Source organism: Eretmochelys imbricata, chromosome 1 (genome assembly GCF_965152235.1).
Source record: "Eretmochelys imbricata isolate rEreImb1 chromosome 1, rEreImb1.hap1, whole genome shotgun sequence".
Taxonomy (NCBI): domain Eukaryota; kingdom Metazoa; phylum Chordata; order Testudines; family Cheloniidae; genus Eretmochelys; species Eretmochelys imbricata.
In genome coordinates, this window is record NC_135572.1 from 271970204 (window position 1) to 271982544 (window position 12341).

Below are 12341 nucleotides of genomic sequence, written 5' to 3' on the forward strand. Positions count from 1 at the left end.
ACCTCCTAAGCTTATCTTTACCAGCTTAGGTCAAAACTTCCCCAAGGTACAAAGTATTCCACCCGTTGTCCTTGGAATGGCCGCTACCACCACCAAACTAATACTGGTTACTGGGGAAGAGCTGTTTGGACGCATCCTTCCCCCCAAAATACTTCCCAAAACCCTGCACCCCACTTCCTGGACAAGGTTTGGTAAAAAGCCTCACCAATTTGCATAGGTGACCACAGACCCAAACCCTTGGATCTGAGAACAATGAAAAAGCATTCAGTTTTTTACAAGAAGACTTTTAATAGAAAATAGAAATAAAGAAATCCCCCCTGTAAAATCAGGATGGTAGATATCTTACAGGGTAATTAGATTCAAAAACATAGAGAACCCCTCTAGGCAAAACCTTAAGTTACAAAAAAGATACACAGACAGAAATAGTTATTCTATTCAGCACAATTCTTTTCTCAGCCATTTAAAGAAATCATAATCTAACACATACCTAGCTAGATTACTTACTAAAAGTTCTAAGACTCCATTCCTGTTCTGTCCCTGGCAAAAACAGCATACAGACAGACACAGACCCTTTGTTTCTCTCCCTCCTCCCAGCTTTTGAAAGTATCTTGTCTCCTCATTGGTCATTTTGGTCAGGTGCCAGCGAGGTTACCTTTAGCTTCTTAACCCTTTACAGGTGAGAGGAGCTTTCCCCTGGCCAGGAGGAATTTCAAAGGGGTTTACCCTTCCCCTTATATTTATGACACGCCCCCCAAATCTCAGCTAGGGTGAAACACTGGCTGGGATTTCTTCCTGGAGCTCTTGGAAAAACAGAGTTAATAAGACACATGCATCTCTAAATATACTACCAAGTACATAAAGACTAACAATATTTTCCACATCTTAAGGACGATTTTAACCAGTTGATTCTGGGAAACTTTCACGGGAGAGTGCATCAGCCACTTTGTTAGAAGCTCCTGAGATGTGTTGGATGTCGAAATCAAAATCTTGGAGAGCTAAACTCCACTGAAGAAGTTTTTTGTTAGTTTCTTTGACGGTGTGAAGCCATTTTAGTGCAGCATGGTCGGTTTGCAGGTGGAAACGCCGTCCCCAAACATATGGGCGTAGCTTTTCCAGAGCGTAGACAATGGCATAACATTCTTTTTCAGTGACTGACCAGCTGCTTTCCCTCTCAGACAGTTTTTTGCTCAGAAACACTACAGGGTGGAATTCTTGATCAGGTCCTTTTTGCATTAAAACTGCTCCCACACCACGCTCGGATGCATCTGTGGTTACTAGGAACGGTTTGTCAAAGTCTGGGGCCCTTAGTACAGGGTCAGACATGAGTGTCGCTTTAAGCTTGTTAAAGGCCTTCTGACACTTTCCGGTCCACTGAACAGCATTTGGCTGTTTCTTTTTGGTTAGGTCTGTCAGTGGGGCAGCGATTTGGCTGTAGTGCGGTACAAATCGTCTGTAATAACCGGCCAAGCCTAAGAAGGATTGAACCTGTTTCTTTGACTTTGGGACAGGCCACTTTTGGATAGCATCCACTTTGGCCTGTAGGGGGCTGATAGTTCCTTGACCCACCTGGTGTCCAAGGTAAGTCACTCTGTTTAGGCCTATTTGACACTTCTTAGCCTTAACAGTTAGTCCTGCCTCCCTTATGCGCTCAAGGACTTTTTGTAGATGTTCCAGGTGGTCTGCCCAGGAATCCGAAAATATGGCCACATCGTCAAGGTAGGCGACTGCATATTCTCCTAATCCCGCTAGGAGACCATCTACAAGTCTTTGGAAAGTGGCGGGTGCATTTCGCAGCCCGAAAGGGAGTACATTAAATTCATACAGCCCGAGATGTGTGATGAAGGCTGACCTTTCCTTGGCAGATTCATCTAGCGGTACCTGCCAGTACCCCTTGGTTAAGTCCAAGGTAGAGATGAACTGGGCCCGTCCCAGTTTCTCTAATAGTTCATCTGTGCGGGGCATTGGATAGTTGTCTGGGCGAGTTACAGCATTTAGCTTACGGTAGTCCACGCAAAAACGTATTTCCCCATCTGGTTTGGGAACTAGAACCACTGGAGATGCCCATGCACTTTCAGAGGGGCGGATTACACCCATCTGTAACATATCCTGGATCTCCCGTTCTATAGCAGTTTTAGCTTGAGGAGACACCCGGTAAGGTTGGACCCTAATTGGGTGAGCATTACCTGTGTCAATGGAGTGGTATGCCCGTTCAGTCAGTCCTGGGGTGGCTGAGAACGTTGGCGCGTAGCTAGTGCACAGCTCCTGGATTTGCTGTCGCTGCATACGCCCAAGGGTCATGGAGAGGTTCACCTGTTCCACACCACCAGCACATTTCCCTTCGTAGTAGACACCTTCAGGCCACTCAGCATCATCTTCTCCCTGGGCTGTAAACTGACAAACCTTTAATTCTCTGGAATAAAAGGGCTTTAGAGAATTAATATGGTACACCTTAGGCTTTCGGTTGGAGGTGGGGAATGCTATGAGATAATTAACAGTTCCCAGGCGCTCCTGGACCATGAATGGCCCTTCCCACGATGCTTCCATTTTATGGACCTGGAGCGCCCTTAAGACCATGACCTGGTCTCCTACTTTGAAGGAACGCTCTCTGGCATGTTTATCATACCAGGCTTTTTGCTCTTTTTGAGCATCCTGTAAGTTTTCTTTAGCAAGGGCTAAAGAGGTTCGGAGGGTGTTTTGTAGGTTGGTTACAAAGTCCAGAATGTTAGTTCCTGGAGAAGGTGTAAATCCCTCCCATTGCTGCTTCACCAACTGCAATGGCCCCTTAACCTCACGGCCATATACAAGTTCAAATGGGGAAAACCCTAAACTGGGATGTGGTACAGCTCTGTAGGCAAAGAGCAACTGCTGCAACACTAGGTCCCAATCATTGGAGTGCTCATTTACGAATTTACGTATCATGGCCCCCAAAGTTCCATTAAACTTCTCCACCATGCCATTTGTTTGATGGTGGTAAGGAGTGGCAACCAAGTGATTTACCCCATGAGCTTCCCAAAGGTTTTTCATAGTTCCTGCCAGGAAATTAGTCCCTGCATCTGTGAGGATGTCGGAGGGCCAACCTACCCTGGCAAAAATGTCTGCTAGTGCCTGGCATACACTTTTAGCCCTGGTGTTGCTTAGAGCTACTGCTTCCGGCCATCGGGTGGCAAAATCCATGAAAGTCAGTATGTACTGCTTTCCTCTGGGTGTCTTTTTCGGAAAAGGACCCAGAATATCCACAGCTACTCGCTGAAATGGAACTTCAATGATGGGGAGTGGTTGTAGAGGGGCTTTGACCTGGTCTTGGGGTTTTCCCACTCTTTGGCACACCTCACAAGACTGGACATAGGTAGAAACATCCTTGCCCATTCCCTCCCAGTGGAATGATCCCCCCAAACGGTCTTTGGTCCTGTTCACCCCAGCATGGCCACTAGGGTGATCATGGGCTAAGCTCAAGAGCTTGGCCCGGTATTTAGTTGGAACTACCAACTGTCTCTGAGGATGCCAGTCTTCCTGGTGTCCACCAGAAAGAGTTTCCTTGTATAAAAGTCCTCTTTCTACAACAAAGCTGGATCGATTAGAAGAGCTGCGAGGCGGTGGGTTGCTCCGTGCCGCCGTCCAAGCTCTCTGGAGGCTTTCATCTGCTTCCTGTTCGGTCTGGAACTGTTCCCTTGATGCTGGGGACATCAGTTCCTCATTGGATTGTGGACCTGGGCTTGGTCCCTCTGGAAGCAATATAGGGGATGGAGCTGTTTCTGTTGACTGTGAACCGCTCTCCGCTGGTGCACTATGTTGGGATTCAGGCTCCGGCTGAGCCTCTTGTGTAGGGTTATCGGCTGCTGCCAGTTCAGATTCAGTGGGGCCCTCTAGTGTTGAGGTTGCAAGTACTGGATTCAGTGCTGACACAGGGTCTGGTGTTGGTTGTTCGGCTGGTTCCGGTTCTGGGACTGGTTCCGTCTGGGTCTCTGGGACTGGATCCACTACTGCTGTTGCAGACATTGGCCTAAGGTCCAGGTCCATCACCTCTGACTGGGTCCTGATAGCAGTTTCCGGAACAGAGCTAGGCCTCACGGCTTGTTTAGCCTGGCTGCGGGTGACCGTTCCCACCCTCTTGGCTTGCTTCACATGATTGGCCAAGTCTTCCCCCAACAGCATGGGGATGGGATAATCATCATAGACTGCAAAAGTCCACATTCCTGACCAGCCCTTGTACTGGACAGGCAACTTGGCTGTAGGCAAATTGAAAGAGTTGGACTTGAAGGGTTGAATCGTCACTTGGATCTCTGGGTTGATTAAATTGGGGTCCACTAAGGAAGCATGGATAGCTGACACTTGTGCTCCGGTGTCCCCCCACGCGGTGACCTTCTTCCCGCCCACACTCACAGTTTCCCTCCGCTCCAAGGGTATCTGGGAAGTATCTGGGCCTGTGGACCTCTGGTGTGATTCCGGTGCAATGAACTGTAATCTGTTGGGGTTCTTGGGGCAGTTGGCCTTTACATGCCCCAGCTCGTTACATTTAAAACATCGTCCAGCTGACGGGTCACTGGGGCGAGGAGGGTTGCTGGAGAACGGGGTGGCAGGACGATAAGGGGTCTGGAGGGTTCTTTGGGAGGTAGGTGGGGCCTTGGGCGGCCCCCGGTAATAGGGTGTGGTCTGGGGTGGTCCCTTCTGGTCTCCGCTCCAACTGCGACCAGTTTTCTTCTTCTCTGCCACCTCCACCCATCTGGCTCCAATCTCTCCTGCCTCGATTACAGTTTTGGGTTTCCCATCTAGGATGTATCTTTCTATTTCCTCAGGAACACCCTCTAAGAATTGTTCCATTTGCATTAGGAAGGGCAAATTTACTGGAGATTCAACACTTGCTCCTGATATCCAGGCATCCCAATGTTTCACAATGTGGTAGGCATGTCGGGTAAATGACATGTCTGGTTTCCACCTTAGGGCTCTGAACCTCCGACGAGACTGCTCGGGTGTTATCCCCATTCTGACTCTCGCCTTGGATTTAAACAGTTCATACTTGTTCATGTGTTCTTTAGGCATTTCAGCTGCCACCTCAGCTAAGGGTCCACTGAGCTGCGGCCTCAGCTCTACCATGTATTGGTCAGTAGAGATGTTGTACCCAAAGCAGGCCCTTTCGAAGTTTTCTAGGAAGGCCTCAGTATCATCGCCTGCCTTGTAGGTGGGGAACTTTCTGGGATGGGAAGTGGTACTTGGAGAAGGATTACTAGGGTTTGTTGGGATATTCTGCTGAGCCTTTATCTTCTCCATCTTCTCCACATACTTCCTCTCTTTTTCCTTCTCCTCCAGTTCTTTGTCCCTCGCTTCCATAGCTCTCCTGTGAGCAGCCGCTTGGTGTTGTTCTGCCTCCCTTTCTTGTTCCTTCTTCAGCTGCATGAGTTCTATCTGTCTTTCATGTTCCCTTTGTCTTTCCTCAGCCTGAAATTTGGCTAATTCGAGCTGTAGTCGAGCCGCGGATTTTGCCATTCTAACCTCTCTGTTTTTAACTAACTTTACACCCGAGGTTTAGAAATAAACAAACAAAACTTGGCTGTAAAATTTTGCTGTGCTGGAATAGAATACCTATTCTCTGATAGTGATTGTCAGCCTACAGAAAAAGACAATTCCCTTGTCTCTGCTCTGGGCCCAAATTAAAGCAAAAAACCTCCAACTACTTGGAAACCTGCTTACCCAGCCCAAAGAAAAAAAAATTCCCTTTCAAACCTGTGCTCCTTGTAAAACAAAAAAATCAAAATCCTAAAAAAAACACCCTGCCACTTTTGTCTCCAGGCAAATGGGTAGAGCACACCCCCCCTATTTACTTTTTGGAAGAAAAGAAAAGAAAAAAAAACCTCTGGGTTGGAAGACTGTGAATTTCCCTGCAGGAGTTAAGTACCCTGCCTCCAGGCAAAGAAAACCTGCAATTCACAAAGATAATCCCCTTTTGTCTCTGCTTGGCCACAAAGCAGGGAAAACCCAAGCTGCTTTCAGTTTCAAAGCTGCTTCAAAGCCACAGGAAAAAAAAATTCCTTTTTAAAATCTGTATTTCTAGTTCAAAAAATCTCAACTGGATCTCAAAATGATTTCAGGTTAATCCCACCACTATGCCACCATGTCAAGGTTCCTCCCCCACTCTGAACTCTAGGGTACAGATGTGGGGACCTGCATGAAAAACCTCCTAAGCTTATCTTCACCAGCTTAGGTCAAAACTTCCCCAAGGTACAAAGTATTCCACCCGTTGTCCTTGGAATGGCCACTACCACCACCAAACTAATACTGGTTACTGGGGAAGAGCTGTTTGGACGCGTCCTTCCCCCCAAAATACTTCCCAAAACCCTGCACCCCACTTCCTGGACAAGGTTTGGTAAAAAGCCTCACCAATTTGCATAGGTGACCACAGACCCAAACTCTTGGATCTGAGAACAATGAAAAAGCATTCAGTTTTTTACAAGAAGACTTTTAATAGAAAATAGAAATAAAGAAATCCCCCCTGTAAAATCAGGATGGTAGATATCTTACAGGGTAATTAGATTAAAAAACATAGAGAACCCCTCTAGGCAAAACCTTAAGTTACAAAAAAGATACACAGACAGAAATAGTTATTCTATTCAGCACAATTCTTTTCTCAGCCATTTAAAGAAATCATAATCTAACACATACCTAGCTAGATTACTTACTAAAAGTTCTAAGACTCCATTCCTGTTCTGTCCCTGGCAAAAACAGCATACAGACAGACACAGACCCTTTGTTTCTCTCCCTCCTCCCAGCTTTTGAAAGTATCTTGTCTCCTCATTGGTCATTTTGGTCAGGTGCCAGCGAGGTTACCTTTAGCTTCTTAACCCTTTACAGGTGAGAGGAGCTTTCCCCTGGCCAGGAGGAATTTCAAAGGGGTTTACCCTTCCCCTTATATTTATGACAGGGCTCATTGAAAGAGGCATCTTTACACTGATTGAAAGAAAAAAATCCAAAAAGATTTGGATGAAAAAAAAATTAATTTGGCTTAGTTGTGTGAAGTCTTTAAGTCTGTTCGTCTTTAAGGTGCCACTGGACTCCTCGTTGCTTTTGTGAAAACATCCTGACACTGTAAATAGTTAATAGTACATAATTAATATAATTTGTTGAACTATTTCATTTTTTCCTGGTTAGGATTTGTTGTTGTGTCCTCATTTTCAGCCTCTTTGGGAGGATGGACAAAGTTTAGGAGGGATGAGTTTTTGTATGTTTGTTTAACCTTGTTATGGATGTGAGTTACCACAAGATAGTGGTGAGAGATAGTTAAGCAGCTCACCACCATCACCCAGTCCACCCAGGATTGTTAATCATGATGGCAGAGGGCTTTATCTGAGCATTGTTTGGGTAACTGTGTATGTGTGTTTGGGGAAAGAGGGGGGATGAGATGCATTCAGTACACAGAGTCAGAAAGGCAGTTAGTGTTGCTGTTAGACAGAAATGTTGGTAATGTGGCCCTGAGACAAAGCTAAGACAGAAAGCTGTTTAAGCAGAGTGCTGGCTGAAAAGTCAGGTTTGGAAAAGTCAGCACACTTTCTCTTGCTTTTTGATTGCTCCTGTGATTGAGGAAACAGGACTGTATGTATAATTTTGTAAATAAAGAAGATTGCATCAAAGAAAATGGCTATATTATCAATTTCTCCTCACAGACGGAACATCCCACCATACCCCAATTTTGGCTATCTACTTTGTTCAAAAGTGGTAACAATACAATAAAAGCCTATTGAAATATATGCACACTAGGATCAGAACAAAATCTATTTCAGGAATTCTAAACTGAGAAAAAAATTGATATATATACACACACACATGGTTTGGGGCATAAATGAGGTATTAAATTACTTTTAGAATACAATGTACAGGTTTTTTACAAAGGAGGAAATTAAGGGAGATAATGATTTATTTGTGATTTTTAGATTACATTTCCAGATCAAACATTGTACTATGGATCTACAGCTTCAACGTTCAGTTTGTCTCTTTGATCATGCTATTCATAACAGTGTTGCTGTAAAGACTTCTGTACCACATGATATCTTAATTTATAAACTAGAACAGTATAAAATCAAGATGGTGTACATTCACTCAATTAAAAAATTGTTAATAGATAGGCCTGAAAATATTATTATAAATGGAGAATCGTTGTTGCGTGGCTGTGGTTCCAGTGGAGTCTTGCAGGGATTCGTTCTTGGCCATACACTATTTAACATTTTTATCAGTAACCTGGAATAAAAACATTAATGATGAAGGTTGCAGATGACACAAAGATTGGGGGAATGGAAATAATTAAAAGGACAGGACGCTCATACAGAACAAACTTGATCTCTTGGTAAGTTCACCATAGGCAAACAATATGTATTTCAATATGTTCAAATATAAAGTCATACATCTACAAACATACATCTATTCTGGGAATCAATGACTGTGAAAAAGACTTGGGGGTCATGGTGGATAGTCAGCTAGCTGAACATGAGCTCCTAGCAGGGCTTAAATTTAGCTGGAGCTACCTTGAGTGGAGCTCCAGTAAATATTTCAAATCTGCATGGCAGATGCCCCAAGCCCCAGTGCCTCCCACAGGGCTGAAGCCCCAAGCCCTGGCATGCCCCCGTGGGGCTAAAGCCCTGAGACACACCCTCCCCACCCCCACCCCACTCTGCAGGGGCTAAAACCTGGAGCTCCAAATGGGGCATCGGGGAGGGGAGCGCTTCAAAAAATATTGTAAGGGAATTTAAGCTCTTACTACTAGTGAGATTCCATGGCCAAAGGGGATAATACAATCCTTGGATATATAAACAGGGGAATGTCAAGTAGGAGCTGAGGTTATATTACCTCTGTATTTGGCACTGGTGTGACCACTATTGGAATACTGTGTTCAGTTAGCTGTGAAGCTACAATGGTGCAAGTCATCCAGTAGCACCAAAGCCCACAAGCTTTTTCGAGCTCAACCAGCTGAAGCCATCCTCCCTAAGGCACTATGATAGTTACCCCACAGTCAACCTATAGGCAGACAAGGAAAACTGCACAACACTTTCAAAAGATGAGCCTGGGAGCTTAAATTCATAATTCTGCTAGACACTAAAAATCTCAAGGACTGAACAGAGACACTGAATTTATGGCTTATTACAACAATCTGTAACCCACTGCCCCCCTATTTTTGTCCTATGACTGTAGAGGTGTTTAGTGGGCCATTCTACCTTGAATGGTCCCTTCAAAATGGATGTTGATAAATTGGAGAGGGTTCAGAGAAGAACCACAAGAATGATTCAAGGATTGGAAAACATGTCTTATAGTTGAAAGACTCTTTAGCCTGTCAAAGACAAGGTTAAGAGGTGACTTGATAACTGTCTATTAATACCTAAATGGGGATCAGAAATGTGATAATAGAGAGTGCTTCAATCAGGAAGTTGATGAAACTAGACTAATTCAAACTAGAAATAAGGTGCACATCTGTAACAGTAAAGGCAATTAGTCATTGGAACAACTTGACCGGGGTTTCAGTGGCTTCTCCATCACTGGAAAATTTTAAATCAAGATTGACTGATCGATATATTTTCCTAAACTGTATGCTGTAGTTCAAGCATAGCCAGGGCCGGCCCACAACATTTTGGCACCTGAAGCGGGGAGCCCTTTTCCCCTCGCTTGGGCCAAAACTTTGAAACTCTGGGTCCTAGTGGCGCCCCTCCACAATCTGGCACCTGAGGCAGCCGCCTCGGTTCGCCTCATGGTAAGGCCAGCCCTGACTATTGAAACATAAATTATTACAGGGGAGTCATGTGGCATATAACATACAGGAGGTCAGACTAGACAGTCACAATGGTCACTTTTGGCTTTAAAGTCGATGAATCTGTGAGACACTTGACAATGGTTGCTATTACAATTACCAGCATTGCAAAACCTAACTTTTAGGTATCCTGATGCCTAATGAGATTCACAGAAGCCAGCTGCTGAGTTGGGAACTGCCTAAACTAGCCAGTAGGAAATGCATAGGAGAAGGGTATGTCCTAAACCCTGCTTCTTTCAGAGAGTTAGTCTACAACTCCAGGCTGTAGGGAGATTCCTCTCCACTTGAAATTCACAGACATGAACCCTTTCCTGGAGTTAGGCACCTAAACCACATCAGCCTTTTCTTATGAAAAATTGAGGTGGAGATGATGGTACTCTTCACCACCAGCAGGCCACTGGTTGGAACATTCACTTGGGATGTGGGAAATGCAGACTGGAATTCCCACTCTGCCAGATTTGGATCAGGAATTAGAACCTCAGTCTCCCATATCCCAGGTGAATGTTATAACCACTTGCCTATCAGTGGAGAGCAGCATCACATCCTAGCTGTCCTTTGTGCAGATTGGTTCAATTCAGAGCATGTCTACTGGATTGGGCCACACAAGCAAAACAGGTGGCAGAATGCCTAATCTGTGAATCCTGCTGGGACTTAGGTATGAGCAGTTCAGTGACATCAGGATTTAGGTGGCTTTGTGCATGCCCACTGAGAAAAAAATTAATCAGCATGGAGACTTTACCAGTAGAAATTTTGGCACCTCCTGGGTTAGACAGCTGCTGAAGAGGAATCTTGAAGAACTCAGTGGGACCTAAATATTGGATTTGGGAGTCTAAAGTTCCAGTCAGACATCAAAGTCCCTTTCTGGATCAAGCCCAAAATGAATTGCCCAGGCTCACCCAGAAAGCCACCAGTCGAGCCAGAAATAAAACTCAGCTGTCCTGAGGCCTGGTCCAGTACACCACCACAGTGGTTAAGGATAAGAAAGCCCATTTCAGTCCTCATTGGCCTAATGAATCATAAGAATATTCAGCCTAAAAATAATCTTATCTATCGTTTACAGTCTTTTGCCCATAATGGATTGATTTAAATCAAGGTGATTTAAATCATCGAAGGCAAAGCTTTGATTTAAGTAATCAATTTTAATCAACTTTTCCATTTATACTTCAGTTATTATTGGCTGATATAACCATTACAACATGCTGATTGACAACTAAATAGAGCCCGTACACTAGACTTGGTACATCTTTTTGCTACATAGGAGGGTACACTATATAACTATATGCATTTATTTAAGCAATTATACAGCTTAATATTTTCAGATTCTTATTAATTGTGCACTTTTAGTGTGCTAGAAAACTGTGAATGATATATTGCTTATTTACTAGATAATTACTTTTCTGCTCATGTTTTGTGTTAAGCTGCAATAAGATGGTAACTGGAATTGAATTAAACACCCAAAACAGCAGATAAGATTTATTTTTATTAAATAAAATAACTTAAAATGTTTTGGATACATAAATATTTCTTAACAAAACATGTTTCACATTTACAACTAAATGATTTATTACAAGGAGGATTAACTGCAGTCAGTGAATGTAGCTGATTATCTCAGATCAGCCTGGGAAAGTGTCAGGAGCTTAAATTTTTACTTGCCTAAGTCTCTTGAAAATGAGACCGGGGTGACAGAATGTGGAGGGCGCGGGGTGGGGAAGAGGAGCAGAGGGAAGGGACAGTGCCCTCCAACTTTTTATCAGCTGTAGGGGTGAGTGATGGGGAGAAGGTCCAGAGAGGAGCAAGCGGGGGCGGGATCTTGGGGGGAAGGGGTGGTGCCGGAGCTGGGTCTCAGGGAGAGGGGTGGTGTGAGGGTGGGGCCTTGGAGTGGAAGGGGCAATGCAAGGGCAGAGGCTCAGAGAGAAGGGGTGTTGCGGGGGCAGGACCTGGGGGGAGCTACAGCAAGGGAAGGGGCAGGGCCATGATTCAGGTATCTGTGGCCTCCCCCACTTTCAGGGTGCTTCCACTGCTCCTGAATGAGATAGTCTCCTAAGTTACTTAGGCTGCCTTTCAAACTTATTGATGTCATTCCCTTCCTCCTTGTATTTACTCATTTTAATCAGGTTTACTTTTAAAAACAAACAAACAAACAAAAAACCTTACTATAATTTAAATAGCAAAATAAAAAAATCTGATTTAAATTAAAACAAATATTGTATTTTTAAAAAATCATCATTTTTTATCCACCCTGCTTTTGCCCAATGCAGCTATTGTAATATCCTTAATTTAGACCACAAAACTTTGTTAGCATGGTTAAAATTGCCCAGCATTTCCTGGTGCCCTTACAGACTTTAAGTGAATGTACATACTTACGCTCTGAAAACCAGGAACTAAAGACCTAAAGTAACGTATTAAACTGTGACAGTCTATGGATGGTTTCACAGTGTATTGTAGGAGACCCTGTCTATCACATCTGGGGATCTTGGGCAGAAATACTATGAAACCAGCAACTCATGAAGGTAAACCAGTTCCAGCTGCACACGTTCCAGATATCTGTCCGAGGCCTTCA